General features: G+C 40.4%; 8 non-coding genes across 8 annotated transcripts; all 8 read right to left on the minus strand.

The window, feature by feature from the left end:
* Positions 1 to 3,272: 3,272 nt before the first annotated feature.
* TRNAR-UCG (transfer RNA arginine (anticodon UCG)) lies at positions 3,273 to 3,345 on the minus strand. Its single transcript has one exon. It is a non-coding gene; the product is annotated as a tRNA-Arg (tRNA).
* A 3,577-nt stretch (positions 3,346 to 6,922) lies between these two features.
* On the minus strand, positions 6,923 to 6,995 carry TRNAR-UCG (transfer RNA arginine (anticodon UCG)). Its single transcript has one exon. It is a non-coding gene; the product is annotated as a tRNA-Arg (tRNA).
* A 1,752-nt stretch (positions 6,996 to 8,747) lies between these two features.
* TRNAR-UCG (transfer RNA arginine (anticodon UCG)) lies at positions 8,748 to 8,820 on the minus strand. The gene has a single exon. It is a non-coding gene; the product is annotated as a tRNA-Arg (tRNA).
* A 3,576-nt stretch (positions 8,821 to 12,396) lies between these two features.
* On the minus strand, positions 12,397 to 12,469 carry TRNAR-UCG (transfer RNA arginine (anticodon UCG)). Its single transcript has one exon. It is a non-coding gene; the product is annotated as a tRNA-Arg (tRNA).
* Positions 12,470 to 14,220: 1,751 nt separating this feature from the next.
* Positions 14,221 to 14,293, minus strand: TRNAR-UCG (transfer RNA arginine (anticodon UCG)). Its single transcript has one exon. It is a non-coding gene; the product is annotated as a tRNA-Arg (tRNA).
* A 1,751-nt stretch (positions 14,294 to 16,044) lies between these two features.
* TRNAQ-UUG (transfer RNA glutamine (anticodon UUG)) lies at positions 16,045 to 16,118 on the minus strand. The gene has a single exon. It is a non-coding gene; the product is annotated as a tRNA-Gln (tRNA).
* A 1,626-nt stretch (positions 16,119 to 17,744) lies between these two features.
* TRNAR-UCG (transfer RNA arginine (anticodon UCG)) lies at positions 17,745 to 17,817 on the minus strand. Its single transcript has one exon. It is a non-coding gene; the product is annotated as a tRNA-Arg (tRNA).
* A 1,750-nt stretch (positions 17,818 to 19,567) lies between these two features.
* Positions 19,568 to 19,640, minus strand: TRNAQ-UUG (transfer RNA glutamine (anticodon UUG)). The gene has a single exon. It is a non-coding gene; the product is annotated as a tRNA-Gln (tRNA).
* Between the last annotated feature and the right edge of the window lie 2,543 nt (positions 19,641 to 22,183).

Genomic DNA, 22,183 nt, shown 5'->3' on the forward strand with positions numbered 1-22,183 from the left:
ACCGTCAGGAAGTTGTAACAGGACAGGAAAGATGAACAAGGCAGTTGTATTGTCATTAAAGGAGCTGATGGAAGGTATAGCTGTAGATCCCGTCCCCTCCCTTCTTACAGAGGACGGGAGGTGGCGTTTCCCGAAGGTCTGGACGGACGTACTGGACAGGTACGGAGTATGTGACCAGCAGAACCACAATACAGGCACAACCCTCTCTTGCGTCTGTCTTCTCGTTCACTAGCAGAGAGCGGACCTCAGGTAGTATCCACCTGCATGGGTTCCCCTTCGATGTCTCTAGCAGGAGTGCGAGGTTCCTCGGAACGCTGCAGGTATGCACGGGAGCTACTTGGTTGGGTAAACCCTCTACTCCTTTTCTTTTCCGATCTCCGTTCCTGAAGACGATATTCGATGGACAGTGCTTGATCCATCAGGCCACGAAGATCTTCCGCTCTGGTAGAATGCACTAGTTCATCCTTTATTTCTTCTTTGAGTCCTCTACGAAATAATGTTACCAGAGTACGTTCCACCCAAGTGGTCTCTGCCGCCAGCTGACGAAAACGGGTTATATATTGCAGGACGTCTTGGGAGCCTTGTTGGATGTCGCACAAGGCTTCTTCAGCGGAGGCTTCCAATCCAGGACGGCTAAACATTTGTTTGAAGCGACTCACAAAGGCGGAATAGTCTGACAATACTGGGTCGTCGGAGGACACCATCGGGGTTGCCCAGGCCAAGGCTGGGCCGGATAAGGCACTGATAAGATAACCCACCTTGGTCCTGTCGTGGGAGAATTGAGTAGGTCGGAAGGCGAAATACACCGTTAAAGCATCCAAGAACTCGCGAAGCTTGGTTGGTTCACCAGAGAAACAAGGGGTAGAAGCGGAGATTGTCGGAACATCACTGGTGCGGAGGGCCAAAGCCTGTCGTAACGCAGCATTTTCATTACGTAGTTGTTGCAACTCCTGGGCTTGTTGCTGAATCGTGGTTAACAGAGATTGCTACGGATCTGCAGCAGCCGCCACTGTATTATCCATGGTGTTTGAGGCCGTCGGAATGGTTAGGCGCTGCAATCTGTCACGACTCACGTGCTGCTTGCGCCTGGAATTTGCAGATCTGGTGGCGTGAATCTTCAATGTTCGGCTTTGGCCCAAAAAGGGGCGACTCTTTCTGGTAGCCACGGTGCTGTAGGCAATGGAGACACCAAGAACAGACCGTGCCCTTCAGAAAGTAGCGCCAGAGGGAAAAACCCCTTCCAAAGGGGAAAAACCTCCAAACAGGAAAAGTCCTGGAGAAAAACAAGAACAACAAACAGGAATCCGAAAGGAGCAAAAATCAGAAAATACAGAATGCTGAGTCCAAAACCAAAAGGCAAGGAAATCAGGAGCGAAGACACCAACTGAGCAGAAAGTGTTGCAGCGCAAGGAAAGAGGAAAAACACAGCCCTTATATACCAACAAACAGGAAGTGACCCACAGGAAGTAAAAGGACACCATCTTAGATAGGGAAACAATATATAGAACAGAATAGTAGAGGAACCATAGAGAATAGGGAACAAGGAATGCTGGGAAAGCACAGGAATCTGGGAAGGAGGAAAAGACATAAAGAAAGGCACACAACAGACTGCAAAAAGAAGAAAGGACAAAGAAACGAAGAAAAACAGGTAAGAGGGTTCAGAGACCCCTAGGACAGTGAAAGGCAGAAGGAAGAACGAGGCCCCAAGCAAATCTGGGGCCTCGAAACGCGCAGGAGAGGCTGGGGGCGCGCCGCGTCTTAATAACGCGGTGCGCGGCCCGAGCCGAACGCCCGGCCGAAGTCGAGCTCTCGGCTCGCGCCGCACCGCGCGGCGCGACAGAATTAGCTTATACAAGTTACATGAACAGGGCCTTGACCTAAGCACGTACCTGAAAGCCTGTCACCACCTCTAGAAATAAAATTCACAGCAGCTCAAGACATTCATTTTGAAAGAGAATATTTCAAGTGAGTCCAAGTTTAATTTCAATAAAGAAAGCTGTATAAAATGACACGCTGCACATTTGGGTAACCAGCATGACACTTTTCAGTGAAGAAGTGGAATGGTTCTGTTGCAATATACTATCACCCTGGCAAGCTGCTATAAGGACGAGTAAACAATATGATTAGGTTTCAGCAAAAATGTATTAATTCAGGGTGTGCACCTCAGATAGACTTAAACTTACACACCCTGGTCTGTGAGAGTAGTGTCCTATCCACTGCGGCATTGAGGGTAATCTGCAAGACAGAGTTCCAAAATCATCCTTTCATCTCAGTTCATGGCCACATATAGTATTTCTGCAGTCATTCGTTTCACTTTTCTGTCTTTAATTAAACTGACCATTTTAAACCTGCGGCACCCACCACTTCAATCTTACCGTTTTTGTGCTATCATAGGGCCTTGGAACTTTTGGCAAGTGGACAGAAGCAGTCAGAGAACCACATCACAATACATGCTCCTTTGCCTGATACCTTTCACAACAAACTGCTCTTGGAAAAAGACGTTAACCGGTCCTTGCTCTCAGACAGACACAGAAAGCCTATCACCACCTCTCCGAACATATTTCAATCAAACCAATATATATCATTCAACAATTATGCCTCTGTATCAATATAACTACAACTCGAGACAGAAAGGAATTTAAAAAACAATCTGCCCATTTGAATAACCAGCAGAGTTTTAAGGACGTACAAATTGGAATGTGACAATTTCAGAGTTCCTCATTCATAAGAAGTCTGTGAGATAGTATCTCAGAAAGATCTCAAGTTTATAGCAAAAATGGTTGTAAGGGTGATTTTTACCACACAATTGCAACTAGATGCCTCAATCTGCAAGAGACCAGTCCTTGACAGATTACACAACTGGGGCAACAGCAAAGGCAGCAATTGTGTCAATCCTTTATGATTCCTCTCTAGTACTATACTTTTTCTGAGGGACAATTTGCATTATTCCTGGAGAAAATCATAGAGCTTCTACCCATGCATAGTGTCTGCTTTCTGCACGCACACACTCCCTGCGCTGAATCTACCCACAGTTCTGTTCGGAATGATTGTGCCATGTCATATTGTTGTATACGTATTGCATATCCGTGGCATTTATGAAGAGGTACTTTGGTATGGCAGAAAGACAGAAAAGTAGCAATGCTGAAGGCATAACGTGACTGATTGTGCAGTTTGCACTGGGCTTTCTTAATGAGTGAGAGTGAAAGGAGTATTGTAAGAGTGTATTTCCAGTTTGTATGTAAAGATAAGTTGGGTGCTGTGAGAAAAAGACTCAACCATGAAGGGACTCGAACCCTCAATCTTCTGATCCGAAGTCAGATGCCTTATCCATTAGGCCACATGGTCACTGAGTGCAATATGTTTGGGTGTTTAGGGTTAGGTGGTATGAATGGATGTGGAACATATCAATTACAGGTGCGCAGGACAGGATCCCATACCGTTCTTCATCTTCTTTCCATCAAAGGAGTTTTTTCAAACAATATCTAGATAATTTCCAAAGTTTCATATCTTATGCTGTGCTTTTTTGCCGTTAATCCTCCTTTCTTCTTTTATTGAATACTCTGTTTTATGCTGCAATGGTATTTTTGGATTATTTGAAAAGAGAATGAAACTGCTTTGACAGTAGTTCAGACTTCCCATTTCTAGACTTGCTAATTTGCTCCCTGAATTAGCTTATTCAAGTGACATGAACAGGGCCTTGACCTAAGCACGTACCTGAAAGCCTGTCACCACCTCTAGAAATAAAATTCACAGCAGCTCAAAACATTCATTTTGAAAGAGAATATTTCAAGTGAGTCCAAGTTTAATTTCAATAAAGAAAGTTGTATAAAATGACACGCTGCACATTTGGGTAACCAGCATGACTCTTTTCAGTGAAGAAGTGGAATGGTTCTGTTGCAATATACTATCACCCTGGTAAGCTGCTACGAGGAAGAGTAAACAATATGATTAGGTTTCAGCAAAAATGTATTAGTTCAGGGTGTGCACCTCAGATAGACTTAAACTTACACACCCTGGTCTGTCAGAGTAGTGCCCTATCCATTGCGGCATTGAGGGTAATCTGCAAGACAGGGTTCCAAAATCATCCTTTCATCTCAGTTCATGGCCACATACAGTATTTCTGCAGTCATTCGTTTCACTTTTCTGTCTTTAATTAAACTGACCATTTTAAACCTCCGGCACCCACCACTTCAATCTTACCGTTTTTGTGCTATCATAGGGCCTTGGAACTTTTGGCAAGTGGACAGAAGCAGTCAGAGAACCGCATCACAATACATACTCCTTTGCCTGATACCTTTCACAACAAACTGCTCTTGGAAAAACACGTTAACCGGTCCTTGCTCTCAGACAGACACAGAAAGCCTATCACCACCTCTACGAACATATTTCAATCAAACCAATATATATCATTCAACAATTATGCCTCTGTATCAATATAACTACAACTCGAGACAGAAAGGAATTTAAAAAACAATCTGCCCATTTGAATAACCAGCAGAGTTTTAAGGACGTACAAATTGGAATGTGACAATTTTAGAGTTCCTCATTCATAAGAAGTCTGTGAGATAGAATCTCAGAAAGATCTCAAGTTTATAGCAAAAATGGTTGTAAGGGTGATCTTTATCACACAATTGCAACTAGGTGCCTCAATCTGAAAGAGACCAGTCCTTGACAGATTACACAACTGGGGCAACAGCAAAAGCAGCAATTGTGTCAATCCTTTATGATTCTTTTCTAGTACTATACTTTTTCTGAGGGACAATTTGCATTATTCCTGGAGAAAATCATAGAGCTTCTACCCATGCATAGTGTCTGCTTTCTGCACGCACACACTCCCTGCACTGAATCTACCCACAGTTCTGTTCAGAATGATTGTGCCATGTCATATTGTTGTGTACGTATTGCATATCCGTGGCATTTATGAAGAGGTACTTTGGTATGGCAGAAAGACAGAAAAGTAGCAATGCTGAAGGCATAACGTGACTGATTGTGCAGTTTGCATTGGGCTTTCTTAATGAGTGAGAGTGAAAGGAGTATTGTAAGAGTGTATTTCCAGTTTGTATGTAAAGATAAGTTGGGTGCTGTGAGAGAAAGACTCAACCATGAAAGGACTTTAACCCTCAATCTTCTGATCCGAAGTCAGATGCCTTATCCATTAGGCCACATGGTCACTGACTGCAATACATTTGGGTGTTTAGGGGTAGGTGGTATGAATGGATGTGGAACATATCAATTACAGGTGCGCAGGACAGGATCCCATACCGTTCTTCATCTTCATTCCATCAAAGGAGTTTTTTCAAACAATATCTAGATAATTTCCAAAGTTTCATATCTTATGCTGTGCTTTTTTGCCGTTAATCCTCCTTTCTTCTTTTATTGAATACTCTGTTTTATGCTGCAATGGTATTTTTGGATTATTTGAAAAGAGAATGAAACTGCTTTGACAGTAGTTCAGACTTCCCATTTCTTGACTTGCTAATTTGCTCCCTGAATTAGCTTATTCAAGTGACATGAACAGGGCCTTGACCTAAGCACGTACCTGAAAGCCTGTCACCACCTCTAGAAATAAAATTCACAGCAGCTCAAAACATTCATTTTGAAAGAGAATATTTCAAGTGAGTCCAAGTTTAATTTCAATAAAGAAAGTTGTATAAAATGACACGCTGCACATTTGGGTAACCAGCATGACTCTTTTCAGTGAAGAAGTGGAATGGTTCTTTTGCAATATACTATCACCCTGGTAAGCTGCTACGAGGAAGAGTAAACAATATGATTAGGTTTCAGCAAAAATGTATTAGTTCAGGGTGTGCACCTCAGATAGAGTTAAACTTACACACCCTGGTCTGTGAGAGTAGTGCCCTATCCATTGCGGCATTGAGGGTAATCTGCAAGACAGGGTTCCAAAATCATCCTTTCATCTCAGTTCATGGCCACATACAGTATTTCTGCAGTCATTCGTTTCACTTTTCTGTCTTTAATTAAACTGACCATTTTAAACCTCCGGCACCCACCACTTCAATCTTACCGTTTTTGTGCTATCATAGGGCCTTGGAACTTTTGGCAAGTGGACAGAAGCAGTCAGAGAACCACATCACAATACATACTCCTTTGCCTGATACCTTTCACAACAAACTGCTCTTGGAAAAAGACGTTAACCGGTCCTTGCTCTCAGACAGACACAGAAAGCCTATCACCACCTCTACGAACATATTTCAATCAAACCAATATATATCATTCAACAATTATGCCTCTGTATCAATATAACTACAACTCGAGACAGAAAGGAATTTAAAAAACAATCTGCCCATTTGAATAACCAGCTGAGTTTTAAGGACGTACAAATTGGAATGTGACAATTTCAGAGTTCCTCATTCATAAGAAGTCTGTGAGATAGAATCTCAGAAAGATCTCAAGTTTATAGCAAAAATGGTTGTAAGGGTGATCTTTACCACACAATTGCAATTAGGTGCCTCAATCTGAAAGAGACCAGTCCTTGACAGATTACACAACTGGGGCAACAGCAAAAGCAGCAATTGTGTCAATCCTTTATGATTCTTTTCAAGTACTATACTTTTTCTGAGGGACAATTTGCATTATTCCTGGAGAAAATCATAGAGCTTCTACCCTTGCATAGTTTCTGCTTTCTGCACGCACACACTCCCTGCACTGAATCTACCCACAGTTCTGTTCAGAATGATTGTGCCATGTCATATTGTTGTGTACGTATTGCATATCCGTGGCATTTATGAAGAGGTACTTTGGTATGGCAGAAAGACAGAAAAGTAGCAATGCTGAAGGCATAACGTGACTGATTGTGCAGTTTGCATTGGGCTTTCTTAATGAGTGAGAGTGAAAGGAGTATTGTAAGAGTGTGTTTCCAGTTTGTATGTAAAGATAAGTTGGGTGCTGTGAGAAAAAGACTCGCCCATGAAAGGACTCGAACCCTCAATCTTCTGATCCGAAGTCAGACGCCTTATCCATTAGGCCACATGGTCACTGACTGCAATATGTTTGGGTGTTTAAGGTTAGGTGGTATGAATGGATGTGGAACATATCAATTACAGGTGCGCAGGACAGGATCCCATACCGTTCTTCATCTTCTTTCCATCAAAGGAGTTTTTTCAAACAATATCTAGATAATTTCCAAAGTTTCATATCTTATGCTGTGCTTTTTTGCCGTTAATCCTCCTTTCTTCTTTTATTGAATACTCTGTTTTATGCTGCAATGGTATTTTTGGATTATTTGAAAAGAGAATGAAACTGCTTTGACAGTAGTTCAGACTTCCCATTTCTTGACTTGCTAATTTGCTCCCTGAATTAGCTTATACAAGTGACATGAACAGGGCCTTGACCTAAGCACGTACCTGAAAGGCTGTCACCACCTCTAGAAATAAAATTCACAGCAGCTCAAAACATTCATTTTGAAAGAGAATATTTCAAGTGAGTCCAAGTTTAATTTCAATAAAGAAAGCTGTATAAAATGACACGCTGCACATTTGGGTAACCAGCATGACTCTTTTCAGTGAAGAAGTTGAATGGTTCTGTTGCAATATACTATCACCCTGGCAAGCTGCTACGAGGAAGAGTAAACAATATGATTAGGTTTCAGCAAAAATGTATTAGTTCAGGGTGTGCACCTCAGATAGACTTAAACTTACACACCCTGGTCTGTGAGAGTAGTGCCCTATCCATTGCGGCATTGAGGGTAATCTGCAAGACAGAGTTCCAAAATCATCCTTTCATCTCAGTTCATGGCCACATACAGTATTTCTGCAGTCATTCGTTTCACTTTTCTGTCTTTAATTAAACTGACCATTTTAAACCTCCGGCACTCACCACTTCAATCTTACCGTTTGTGTGCTATCATAGGGCCTTGGAACTTTTGGCAAGTGGACAGAAGCAGTCAGAGAACCACATCACAATACATACTCCTTTGCCTGATACCTTTCACAACAAACTGCTCTTGGAAAAAGACGTTAACCGGTCCTTGCTCTCAGACAGACACAGAAAGCCTATCACCACCTCTACGAACATATTTCAATCAAACCAATATATATCATTCAACAATTATGCCTCTGTATCAATATAACTACAACTCGAGACAGAAAGGAATTTAAAAAACAATCTGCCCACTTGAATAACCAGCAGAGTTTTAAGGACGTACAAATTGGAATGTGACAATTTCAGAGTTCCTCATTCATAAGAAGTCTGTGAGATAGTATCTCAGAAAGATCTCAAGTTTATAGCAAAAATGGTTGTAAGGGTGATTTTTACCACACAATTGCAATTAGGTGCCTCAATCTGCAAGAGACCAGTCCTTGACAGATTACACAACTGGGGCAACAGCAAAGGCAGCAATTTTGTCAATCCTTTATGAGTCTTCTCTAGTACTATACTTTTTCTGAGGGACAATTTGCATTATTCCTGGAGAAAATCATAGAGCTTCTACCCATGCATAGTTTCTGCTTTCTGCACGCACACACTCCCTGCACTGAATCTACCCACAGTTCTGTTCGGAATGATTGTGCCATGTCATATTGTTGTATACGTATTGCATATCCGTGGCATTTATGAAGAGGTACTTTGGTATGGCAGAAAGACAGAAAAGTAGCAATGCTGAAGGCATAACTTGACTGATTGTGCAGTTTGCATTGGGCTTTCTTAATGAGTGAGAGTGAAAGGAGTATTGTAAGAGTGTGTTTCCAGTTTGTATGTAAAGATAAGTTGGGTGCTGTGAGAAAAAGACTCAACCATGAAGGGACTCGAACCCTCAATCTTCTGATCCGAAGTCAGACGCCTTATCCATTAGGCCACATGGTCACTGACTTCAATATGTTTGCGTGTTTAGGGTTAGGTGGTATGAATGGATGTGGAACATATCAATTACAGGTGCGCAGGACAGGATCCCATACCGTTCTTCATCTTCTTTCCATCAAAGGAGTTTTTTCAAACAATATCTAGATAATTTCCAAAGTTTCATATCTTATGCTGTGCTTTTTTGCCGTTAATCCTCCTTTCTTCTTTTATTGAATACTCTGTTTTATGCTGCAATGGTATTTTTGGATTATTTGAAGAGAGAATGAAACTGCTTTGACAGTAGTTAAGACTTCCCATTTCTTGACTTGCTAATTTGCTCCCTGAATTAGCTTATTAAAGTGACATGAACAGGGCCTTGACCTAAGCACGTACCTGAAAGCCTGTCACCATCTCTAGAAATAAAATTCACAGCAGCTCAAAACATTCATTTTGAAAGAGAATATTTCAAGTGAGTCCAAGTTTAATTTCAATAAAGAAAGCTGTATAAAATGACACGCTACACATTTGGGTAACTAGCATGACACTTTTCAGTGAAGAAGTGGAATGGTTCTATTGCAATATACTATCACCCTGGCAAGCTGCTACGAGGAAGAGTAAACAATATGATTAGGTTTCAGCAAAAATGTATTAGTTCAGGGTGTGCACCTCAGATAGACTTAAACTTACACACCCTGGTCTGTGAGAGTAGTGCCCTATCCATTGCGGCATTGAGGGTAATCTGCAAGACAGAGTTCCAAAATCATCCTTTCATTTCAGTTCATGGCCACATACAGTATTTCTGCAGTCATTCGTTTCACTTTTCTGTCTTTAATTAAACTGACCATTTTAAACCTCCGGCACCCACCACTTCAATCTTACCGTTTTTGTGCTATCATAGGGCCTTGGAACTTTTGGCAAGTGGACAGAAGCAGTCAGAGAACCACATCACAATACATACTCCTTTGCCTGATACCTTTCACAACAAACTGCTCTTGGAAAAAGACGTTAACCGGTCCTTGCTCTCAGACAGACACAGAAAGCCTATCACCACCTCTACGAACATATTTCAATCAAACCAATATATATCATTCAACAATTATGCCTCTGTATCAATATAACTACAACTCGAGACAGAAAGGAATTTAAAAAACAATCTGCCCATTTGAATAACCAGCAGAGTTTTAAGGACGTACAAATTGGAATGTGACAATTTCAGAGTTCCTCATTCATAAGAAGTCTGTGAGATAGTATCTCAGAAAGATCTCAAGTTTATAGCAAAAATGGTTGTAAGTGTGATCTTTACCACACAATTGCAACTAGGTGCCTCAATCTGCAAGAGATCAGTCCTTGACAGATTACACAACTGGGGCAACAGCAAAGGCAGCAATTGTGTCAATCCTTTATGATTCTTTTCTAGTACTATACTTTTTCTGAGGGACACTTTGCATTATTCCTGGAGAAAATCGTAGAGCTTCTACCCATGCATAGTTTCTGCTTTCTGCACGCACACACTCCCTGCACTGAATCTACCCACAGTTCTGTTCAGAATGATTGTGCCATGTCATATTGTTGTGTACGTATTGCATATCCGTGGCATTTATGAAGAGGTACTTTGGTATGGCAGAAAGACAGAAAAGTAGCAATGCTGAAGGCATAACGTGACTGATTGTGCAGTTTGCATTGGGCTTTCGTAATGAGTGAGAGTGAAAGGAGTATTGTAAGAGTGTGTTTCCAGTTTGTATGTAAAGATAAGTTGGGTGCTGTGAGAAAAAGACTCACCCATGAAGGGACTCAAACCCTCAATCTTCTGATCCGAAGTCAGGCGCCTTATCCATTAGGCCACATGGTCACTGACTGCAATATGTTTGGGTGTTTAGGGTTAGGTGGTATGAATGGATGTGGAACATATCAATTACAGGTGCGCAGGACAGGATCCCATACTGTTCTTCATCTTCTTTCCATCAAAGGAGTTTTTTCAAACAATATCTAGATAATTTCCAAAGTTTCATATCTTATGCTGTGCTTTTTTGCCGTTAATCCTCCTTTCTTCTTTTATTGAATACTCTGTTTTATGCTGCAATGGTATTTTTGGATTATTTGAAAAGAGAATGAAACTGCTTTGACAGTAGTTCAGACTTCCCATTTCTTGACTTGCTAATTTGCTCCCTGAATTACCTTATACAAGTGATATGAACAGGGCCTTGACCTTAGCACGTACCTGAAAGCCTGTCACCACCTCTAGAAATAAAATTCACAGCAGCTCAAAACATTCATTTTGAAAGAGAATATTTCAAGTGAGTCCAAGTTCAATTTCAATAAAGAAAGTTGTATAAAATGACACGCTGCACATTTGGGTAACCAGCATGACTCTTTCAGTGAAGAAGTGGAATGGTTCTGTTGCAATATACTATCACCCTGGTAAGCTGCTACGAGGAAGAGTAAACAATATGATTAGGTTTCAGCAAAAATGTATTAGTTCAGGGTGTGCACCTCAGATAGACTTAAACTTACACACCCTGGTCTGTGAGAGTAATGCCCTCTCCATTGCGGCATTGAGGGTAATCTGCAAGACAGAGTTCCAAAATCATCCTTTCATCTCAGTTCATGGCCACATACAGTATTTCTGCAGTCATTCGTTTCACTTTTCTGTTTTTAATTACACTGACCATTTTAAACCTCCGGCACCCACCACTTCAATCTTACCGTTTTTGTGCTATCATAGGGCCTTGGAACTTTTGGCAAGTGGACAGAAGCAGTCAGAGAACCACATCACAATACATACTCCTTTGCCTGATACCTTTCACAACAAACTGCTCTTGGAAAAAGACGTTAACCGGTCCTTGCTCTCAGACAGACACAGAAAGCCTATCACCACCTCTACGAACATATTTCAATCAAACCAATATATATCATTCAACAATTATGCCTCTGTATCAATATAACTACAACTCGAGACAGAAAGGAATTTAAAAAACAATCTGCCCATTTGAATAGCCAGCAGAGTTTTAAGGACGTACAAATTGGAATGTGACAATTTCAGAGTTCCTCATTCATAAGAAGTCTGTGAGATAGTATCTCAGAAAGATCTCAAGTTTATAGCAAAAATGGTTGTAAGGGTGATTTTTACCACACAATTGCAACTAGGTGCCTCAATCTGCAAGAGACCAGTCCTTGACAGATTACACAACTGGGGCAACAGCAAAGGCAGCAATTGTGTCAATCCTTTATGATTCTTCTCTAGTACTATACTTTTTCTGAGGGACAATTTGCATTATTCCTGGAGAAAATCATAGAGCTTCTACCCATGCATAGTTTCTGCTTTCTGCACGCACACACTCCCTGCACTGAATCTACCCACAGTTCTGTTCGGAATGATTGTGCCATGTCATATTGTTGTATACGTATTGCATATCCGTGGCATTTATGAAGAGGTACTTTGGTATGGCAGAAAGACAGAAAAGTAGCAATGCTGAAGTCATAACGTGACTGATTGTGCAGTTTGCATTGGGCTTTCTTAATGAGTGAGAGTGAAAGGAGTATTGTAAGAGTGTATTTCCAGTTTGTATGTAAAGATAAGTTGGGTGCTGTGAGAAAAAGACTCAACCATGAAGGGACTCGAACCCTCAATCTTCTGATCCGAAGTCAGACACCTTATCCATTAGGCCACATGGTCACTGACTGCAATATGTTTGGGTGTTTAGGGTTAGGTGGTATGAATGGATGTGGAACATATCAATTACAGGTGCGCAGGACAGGATCCCATACCATTCTTCATCTTCTTTCCATCAAAGGAGTTTTTTCAAACAATATCTAGATAATTTCCAAAGTTTCATATCTTATGATGTGCTTTTTTGCCGTTAATCCTCCTATCTTCTCTTATTGAATACTCTGTTTTATGCTGCAATGGTATTTTGGGATTATTTGAAAAGAGAATGAAACTGCTTTGACAGTAGTTCAGACTTCCCATTTCTTGACTTGCTAATTTGCTCCCTGAATTAGCTTATACAAGTGACATGAACAGGGCCTTGACCTAAGCACGTACCTGAAAGCCTGTCACCACCTCTAGAAATAAAATTCACAGCAGCTCAAAACATTCATTTTGAAAGAGAATATTTCAAGTGAGTCCAAGTTTAATTTCAATAAAGAAAGCTGTATAAAATGACACGCTGCACATTTGGGTAACCAGCATGACACTTTTCAGTGAAGAAGTGGAATGGTTCTGTTGCAATATACTATCACCCTGGCAAGCTGCTACGAGGAAGAGTAAACAATATGATTAGGTTTCAGCAAAAATGTATTAGTTCAGGGTGTGCACCTCAGATAGACTTAAACTTACACACCCTGGTCTGTGAGAGTAGTGCCCTATCCATTGCGGCATTGAGGGTAATCTGCAAGACAGAGTTCCAAAATCATCCTTTCATCTCAGTTCATGGCCACATACAGTATTTCTGCAGTCATTCGTTTCACTTTTCTGTCTTTAATTAAACTGACCATTTTAAACCTCCGGCACCCACCACTTCAATCTTACCGTTTCTGTGCTATCATAGGGTCTTGGACCTTTTGGCAAGTGGACAGAAGCAGTCAGAGAACCACATCACAATACATACTCCTTTGCCTGATACCTTTCACAACAAACTGCTCTTGGAAAAAGACGTTAACCGGTCCTTGCTCTCAGACAGACACAGAAAGCCTATCACCACCTCTACGAACATATTTCAATCAAACCAATATATATCATTCAACAATTATGCCCCTGTATCAATATAACTACAACTCGAGACAGAAAGGAATTTAAAAAACAATCTGCCCATTTGAATAACCAGCAGAGTTTTAAGGACGTACAAATTGGAATGTGACAATTTCAGAGTTCCTCATTCATAAGAAGTCTGTGAGATAGTGTCTCAGAAAGATCTCAAGTTTATAGCAAAAATGGTTGTAAGGGTGATTTTTACCACACAATTGCAACTAGGTGCCTCAATCTGCAAGAGACCAGTCCTTGACAGATTACACAACTGGGGCAACAGCAAAGGCAGCAATTGTGTCAATCCTTTATGAGTCTTCTCTAGTACTATACTTTTTCTGAGGGACAATTTGCATTATTCCTGGAGAAAATCATAGAGCTTCTACCCATGCATAGTTTCTGCTTTCTGCACGCACACACTCCCTGCACTGAATCTACCCACAGTTCTGTTCGGAATGATTGTGCCATGTCATATTGTTGTATACGTATTGCATATCCGTGGCATTTATGAAGAGGTACTTTGGTATGGCAGAAAGACAGAAAAGTAGCAATGCTGAAGGCATAACGTGACTGATTGTGCAGTTTGCATTGGGCTTCTTCATGAGTGAGAGTGAAAGGAGTATTGTAAGAGTGTATTTCCAGTTTGTATGTAAAGATAAGTTGGGTGCTGTGAGAAAAAGGTTCAACCATGAAGGGACTCGAACCCTCAATCTTCTGACCCGAAGTCAGACGCCTTATCCATTAGGCCACATGGTCACTGACGGCAATAGATTTGGGTGTTTAGGGTTAGGTGGTATGAATGGATGTGGAACATATCAATTACAGTTGCGCAGGACAGGATCCCATACCGTTCTTCATCTTCTTTCCATCAAAGGAGTTTTTTGAAACAATATCTAGATAATTTCCAAAGTTTCATATCTTATGCTGTGCTTTTTTGCCGTTAATCCTCCTTTCTTCTTTTATTGAATACTCTGTTTTATGCTGCAATGGTATTTTTGGATTATTTGAAAAGAGAGTGAAACTGCTTTGACAGTAGTTCAGACTTCCCATTTCTTGACTTGCTAATTTGCTCCCTGAATTAGCTTATTCAAGTGACATGAACAGGGCCTTGACCTAAGCACGTACCTGAAAGCCTGTCACCACCTCTAGAAATAAAATTCACAGCAGCTCAAAACATTCATTTTGAAAGAGAATATTTCAAGTGAGTCCAAGTTTAATTTCAATAAAGAAAGCTGTATAAAATGACACGCTACACATTTGGTTAACCAGCATGACTCTTTTCAGTGAAAAAGTGGAATGGTTCTCTTGCAATATACTATCACCCTGGCAAGCTGCTACGAGGAAGAGTAAACAAAATGATTAGGTTTCAGCAAAAATGTATTAGTCCAGGGTGTGCACCTCAGATAGACTTAAACTTCCACACCCTGGTCTGTGAGAGTAGTGCCCTATCCATTGCGGCATTGAGGGTAATCTGCAAGACAGAGTTCCAAAATCATCCTTTCATCTCAGTTCATGGCCACATACAGTATTTCTGCAGTCATTCGTTTCACTTTTCTGTCTTTAATTAAACTGACCATTTTAAACCTCCGGCACCCACCTCTTCAATCTTACCGTTTTTGTGCTATCATAGGGCCTTGGAACTTTTGGCAAGTGGACAGAAGCAGTCAGAGAACCACATCACAATACATACTCCTTTGCCTGATACCTTTCACAACAAACTGCTCTTGGAAAAAGACGTTAACCGGTCCTTGCTCTCAGACAGACACAGAAAGCCTATCACCACCTCTATGAACATATTTCAATCAACCCAATATATATCATTCAACAATTATGCCTCTGTATCAATATAACTACAACTCGAGACAGAAAGGAATTTAAAAAACAATCTGACCATTTGAATAACCAGCATAGTTTTAATGACGTACAAATTGGAATGTGACAATTTCAGAGTTCCTCATTCATAAGAAGTCTGTGAGATAGTATCTCAGAAAGATCTCAAGTTTATAGCAAAAATGGTTGTAAGGGTGATTTATACCACACAATTGCAACTAGGTGCCTCAATCTGCAAGAGACCAGTCCTTGACAGATTACACAACTGGGGCAACAGCAAAGGCAGCAATTGTGTCAATCCTTTATGATTCTTCTCTAGTACACTACTTTTTCTGAGGGACAATTTGCATTTTTCCTGGAGAAAATCATAGAGCTTCTACCCATGCATAGTTTCTGCTTTCTGCACGCACACACTCCCTGCACTGAATCTACCCACAGTTCTGTTCGGAATGATTGTGCCATGTCATATTGTTGTATACGTATTGCATATCCGTGGCATTTATGAAGAGGTACTTTGGTATGGTAGAAAGACAGAAAAGAAGCAATGATCAAGGCATAACGTGACTGATTGTGCAGTTTGCATTGGGCTTTCTTAATGAGTGAGAGTGAAAGGAGTATTGTAAGAGTGTGTTTCCAGTTTGTATGTAAAGATAAGTTGGGTGCTGTGAGAAAAAGACTGAACCACGAAGGGACTCGAACCCTCAATCTTCTGATCCAAAGTCAGACGCCTTATCCATTAGGCCACATGGTCACTGACTGCGATATGTTTGGGTGTTTAGGGTTAGGTGGTATGAATGGATGTGGAACATATCAATTACAGGTGCGCAGGACAGGATCCCATACCGTTCTTCATCTTCTTTCCATCAAAGGAGTTTTTTCAAACAATATCTAGATAATTTCCAAAGTTTCATATCTTATGATGTGCTTTTTTGCCGTTAATCCTCCTTTCTTCTTTTTTTGAATACTCTGTTTTATGCTGCAATGGTATTTTTGGATTATTTGAAAAGAGAATGAAACTGCTTTGACAGTAGTTCAGACTTCCCATTTCTTGACTTGCTAATTTGCTCCCTGAATTAGCTTATACAAGTGACATGAACAGGGCCTTGACCTAAGCACGTACCTGAAAGCCTGTCACCACCTCTAGAAATAAAATTCACAGCAGCTCAAAACATTCATTTTGAAAGAGAATATTTCAAGTCAGTCCAAGTTTAATTTCAATAATGAAAGCTGTATAAAATGACACGCTGCACATTTGGGTAACCAGCATGACTCTTTTCAGTGAGGAAGTGGAATGGTTCTGTTGCAATATACTATCACCCTGGCAAGCTGCTACGAGGAAGAGTAAACAATATGATTAGGTTTCAGCAAAATGTATTAGTTCATGGCAACATACAGTATTTCTGCAGTCATTCGTTTCACTTTTCTGTCTTTAATTAAACTGACCATTTTAAACCTCCGGCACCCACCACTTCAATCTTACCGTTTTTGTGCTATCATAGGGCTTTGGAACTTTTGGCAAGTGGACAGAAGCAGTCAGAGAACCACATCACAATACATACTCCTTTGCCTGATACCTTTCACAACAAACTGCTCTTGGAAAAAGACGTTAACCGGTCCTTGCTCTCAGACAGACACAGAAAGCCTATCACCACCTCTACGAACATATTTCAATCAAACCAATATATATCATTCAACAATTATGCCTCTGTATCAATATAACTACAACTCGAGACAGAAAGGAATTTAAAAAACAATCTGCCCATTTGAATAACCAGCATAGTTTTAAGGACGTACAAATTGGAATGTGACAATTTCAGAGTTCCTCATTCATAAGAAGTCTGTGAGATAGTACCTCAGAAAGATCTCAAGTTTATAGCAAAAATGGTTGTAAGGGTGATTTTTACCACACAATTGCAACTAGGTGCCTCAATCTGCAAGAGACCAGTCCTTGACAGATTACACAACTGGGGCAACAGCAAAGGCAGCAATTGTGTCAATCCTTTATGATTCTTCTCTAATACTATACTTTTTCTGAGGGACAATTTGCATTATTCCTGGAGAAAATCATAGACCTTCTACCCATGCATAGTTTCTGCTTTCTGCACGCACACACTCCCTGCACTGAATCTACCCACAGTTCTGTTCAGAATGATTGTGCCATGTCATATTGTTGTATACGTATTGCATATCCGTGGCATTTATGAAGAGGTACTTTGGTATGGCAGAAAGACAGAAAAGTAGCGATGCTGAAGGCATAACGTGACTGATTGTGCAGTTTGCATTGGGCTTTCTTAATGAGTGAGAGTGAAAGGAGTATTGTAAGAGTGTTTTTCCAGTTTGTATGTAAAGATAAGTTGGGTGCTGTAAGAAAAAGACTCAACCATGAAGGGACTCGAACCCTCAATCTTCTAATCCGAAGTCAGACGCCTTATCCATTAGGCCACATGGTCTCTGACTGCAATATTTTTGGGTGTTTAGGGCTAGGTGGTATGAATGGATGTGGAACATATCAATTACAGGTGCGCAGGACAGGATCCCATACCGTTCTTCATCTTCTTTCCATCAAAGGAGTTTTTTCAAACAATATCTAGATAATTTCCAAAGTTTCATATCTTATGATGTGCTTTTTTGCCGTTAATCCTCCTTTCTTCTTTTATTGAATACTCTGTTTTATGCTGCAATGGTATTTTTGGATTATTTGAAAAGAGAATGAAACTGCTTTGACAGTACTTCAGACTTCCCATTTCTTGACTTGCTAATTTGCTCCCTGAATTAGCTTATACAAGTGACATGAACAGGGCCTTGACCTAAGCACGTACCTGAAAGCCTGTCACCACCTCTAGAAATAATATTCACAGCAGCTCAAAACATTCATTTTGAAAGAGAATATTTCAAGTGAGTCCAAGTTTAATTTCAATAAAGAAAGCTGTATAAAATGACACGCTGCACATTTGGGTAACCAGCATGACTCTTTTCAGTGAAGAAGTGGAATGGTTCTGTTGCAATATACTATCATCCTGGCAAGCTGCTACGAGGAAGAGTAAACAATATGATTAGGTTTCAGCAAAAATGTATTAGTTCAGGGTGTGCACCTCAGATAGACTTAAACTTACACACCCTGGTCTGTGAGAGTAGTGCCCTATCCATTGCGGCATTGAGGGTAATCTGCAAGACAGAGTTCCAAAATCATCCTTTCATCTCAGTTCATGGCCACATACAGTATTTCTGCAGTCATTCGTTTCACTTTTCTGTCTTTAATTAAACTGACCATTTTAAACCTCCGGCACCCACCACTTCAATCTACCGTTTTTGTGCTATCATAGGGCCTTGGAACTTTTGGCAAGTGGACAGAAGCAGTCAGAGAACCACATCACAATACATACTCCTTTGCCTGATACCTTTCACAACAAACTGCTCTTGGAAAAAGACGTTAACCGGTCCTTGCTCTCAGACAGACACAGAAAGCCTATCACCACATCTACGAACATATTTCAATCAAACCAATATATATCATTCAACAATTATGCCTCTGTATCAATATAACTACAACTCGAGACAGAAAGGATTTTAAAAACAATCTGCCCATTTGAATAAACAGCATAGTTTTAAGGACGTACAAATTGGAATGTGACAATTTCAGAGTTCCTCATTCATAAGAAGTCTGTGAGATAGTATCTCAGAAAGCTCTCAAGTTTATAGCAAAAATGGTTGTAAGGGTGATTTTTACCACACAATTGCAACTAGGTGCCTCAATCTGCACGAGACCAGTCCTTGACAGATTACACAACTGGGGCAACAGCAAAGGCAGCAATTGTTTCAATCCTTTATGATTCTTCTCTAGTACTATACTTTTTCTGAGGGACAATTTGCATTATTCCTTGAGAAAATCATAGAGCTTCTACCCATGCATAGTTTCTGCTTTCTGCACGCATACACTCCCTGCACTGCATCTACCCACAGTTCTGTTAAGAATGATTGTGCTGTGTCATATTGTTGCATAGGTATTGCATATCCATGGCATTTATGAAGAGGTACTTTGGTATGGCAGAAAGACAGAAAAGTAGCAATGCTGAAGGCATAACGTGACTGATTGTGCAGTTTGCATTGGGCTTTCTTAATGAGTGAGAGTGAAAGGAGTATTGTAAGAGTGTGTTTCCAGTTTGTATGTAAAGATAAGTTGGGTGCTGTGAGAAAAAGACTCAACCATGAAGGGACTCGAACCCTCAATCTTCTGATCCAAAGTCAGACGCCTTATCCATTAGGCCACATGGTCACTGACTGTAATATGTTTCGGTGTTTAAGGTTAGGTGGTATGAATGGATGTGGAACATATCAATTACAGGTGCGCAGGACAGGATCCCATACCGTTCTTCATCTTCTTTCCATCAAAGGAGTTTTTTCAAACAATATCTAGATAATTTCCAAAGTTTCATATCTTATAATGTGCTTTTTTGCCGTTTATCCTCCTTTCTTCTTTTATTGAATACTCTGTTTTATGCTGCAATGGTATTTTTGGATTATTGGAAAATAGAGTGAAACTGCTTTGACAGTAGTTCAGACTTCCCATTTCTTGACTTTGCTAATTTGCTCCCTGAATTAGCTTATACAAGTGAAATGAACAGGGCCTTGACCTAAGCACGTACCTGAAAGCCTGTCACCACCTCACAGCAAAATTCACAGCAGCTCAAAACATTCATTTTGAAAGAGAATATTTCAAGTGAGTCCAAGTTTAATTTCTATAAAGAAAGCTGTATAAAATGACACGCTGCACATTTGGGTAACCAGCATGACTCTTTTCAGTGAAGAAGTGGAATGGTTCTGTTGCAATATACTATCACCCTGGCAAGCTGCTACGAGGAAGAGTAAACAATATGATTAGGTTTCAACAAAAATGAATTAGTTCAGGGTGTGCACCTCAGATAGACTTAAACTTACACACCCTGGTCTGTGAGAGTAGTGCCCTATCCATTGCGGCATTGAGGGTAATCTGCAAGACAGAGTTCCAAAATCATCTTTTCATCTCAGTTCATGGCCACATACAGTATTTCTGCAGTCATTCGTTTCACTTTTCTGTCTTTAATTAAACTGACCATTTTAAACCTCCGGCACCCACCACTTCAATCTTACAGTTTTTGTGCTATCATAGGGCCTTGGAACTTTTGGCAAGTGGACAGAAGCAGTCAGAGAACCACATGACAATACATACTCCTTTGCCTTATACCTTTCACAACAAACTGCTCTTGGAAAAAGACGTTAACCGGTCCTTGCTCTCAGACAGACACAGAAAGCCTATCACCACCTCTACGAACATATTTCAATCAAACCAATATATATCATTCAACAATTATGCCACTGTAGCAATATAACTACAACTAGAGACAGAAAGGAATTTAAAAAACAATCTGCCCATTTGAATAACCAGCAGAGTTTTAAGGACGTACAAACTGGAATGTGACAATTTCAGAGTTCCTCATTCATAAGAAGTCTGTGAGATAGTATCTCAGAAAGATCTCAAGATTATAGCAAAAATGGTTGTAAGGGTGATTTATACCACACAATTGCAACTAGGTGCCTCAATCTGGAAGAGACCAGTCCTTGACAGATTACACAATTTGGGCAACAGCAAAGGCAGCAATTGTGTCAATCGTTTATGATTCTTCTCCAGTACTATATTTTTTCTGAGGGACAATTAGCATTATTCCTGGAGAAATTCATAGAGCTTCTACGCATGCATAGTTTCTGCTTTCTGCACGCACACACTCTCTGCACTGCATCTACCCACAGTTCTGTTAAGAATGATTGTGCCGTGTCATATTGTTGCACACGTATTGCATATCCATGGCATTTATGAAGAGGTACTTTGGTATGGCAGAAAGACAGAAAAGTAGCAATGCTGAAGGCATAATGTGACTGATTGTGCAGTTTGCATTGGGCTTTCTTAATGAGTGAGAGTGAAAGGAGTATTGTAAGAGTGTGTTTCCAGTTTGTATGTAAAGATAAGTTGGGTGATGTGAGAAAAAGACTCAACCATGAAGGGACTCGAAACCTCAATCTTCTGATCCGAAGTCAGACGCCTTATCCATTAGGCCACATGTTCACTGACTGTTTTATGTTTGGGTGTTTAGGGTTTGGTGGTATGAATGGATGTGGAACATATCAATTACAGGTGCGCAGGACAGGATCCCATACCGTTCTTCATCTTCTTTCCATCAAAGGAGTTTTTTCAAACAATATCTAGATAATTTCCAAAGTTTCATATCTTATAATGTGCTTTTTTGCCGTTAATCCTCCTTTCTTCTTTTATTGAATACTCTGTTTTATGCTGCAATGGTATTTTTGGATTATTGGAAAATAGAGTGAAACTGCTTTGACAGTAGTTCAGACTTCCCATTTCTTGACTTGCTAATTTGCTCCCTGAATTAGCTTATACAAGTGACATGAACAGGGCCTTGACCTAAGCACGTACCTGAAAGCCTGTCACCACCTCTAGAAATAAAATTCACAGCAGCTCAAAACATTCATTTTGAAAGAGAATATTTCAAGTGAGTCCAAGTTTAATTTCAATAATGAAAGCTGTATAAAATGACACGCTGCACATTTGGGTAACCAGCATGACTCTTTTCAGTGAGGAAGTGGAATGGTTCTGTTGCAATATACTATCACCCTGGCAAGCTGCTACGAGGAAGAGTAAACAATATGATTAGGTTTCAGCAAAAATGTATTAGTTCAGGGTGTGCACCTCAGATAGACTTAAACTTACACCCCCTGGTCTGTGAGAGTAGTGCCCTATCCATTGCGGCATTGAGGGTAATCTGC

This window comes from Pleurodeles waltl, chromosome 4_1, assembly GCF_031143425.1.
Source record: "Pleurodeles waltl isolate 20211129_DDA chromosome 4_1, aPleWal1.hap1.20221129, whole genome shotgun sequence".
Lineage (NCBI taxonomy): Eukaryota > Metazoa > Chordata > Amphibia > Caudata > Salamandridae > Pleurodeles > Pleurodeles waltl.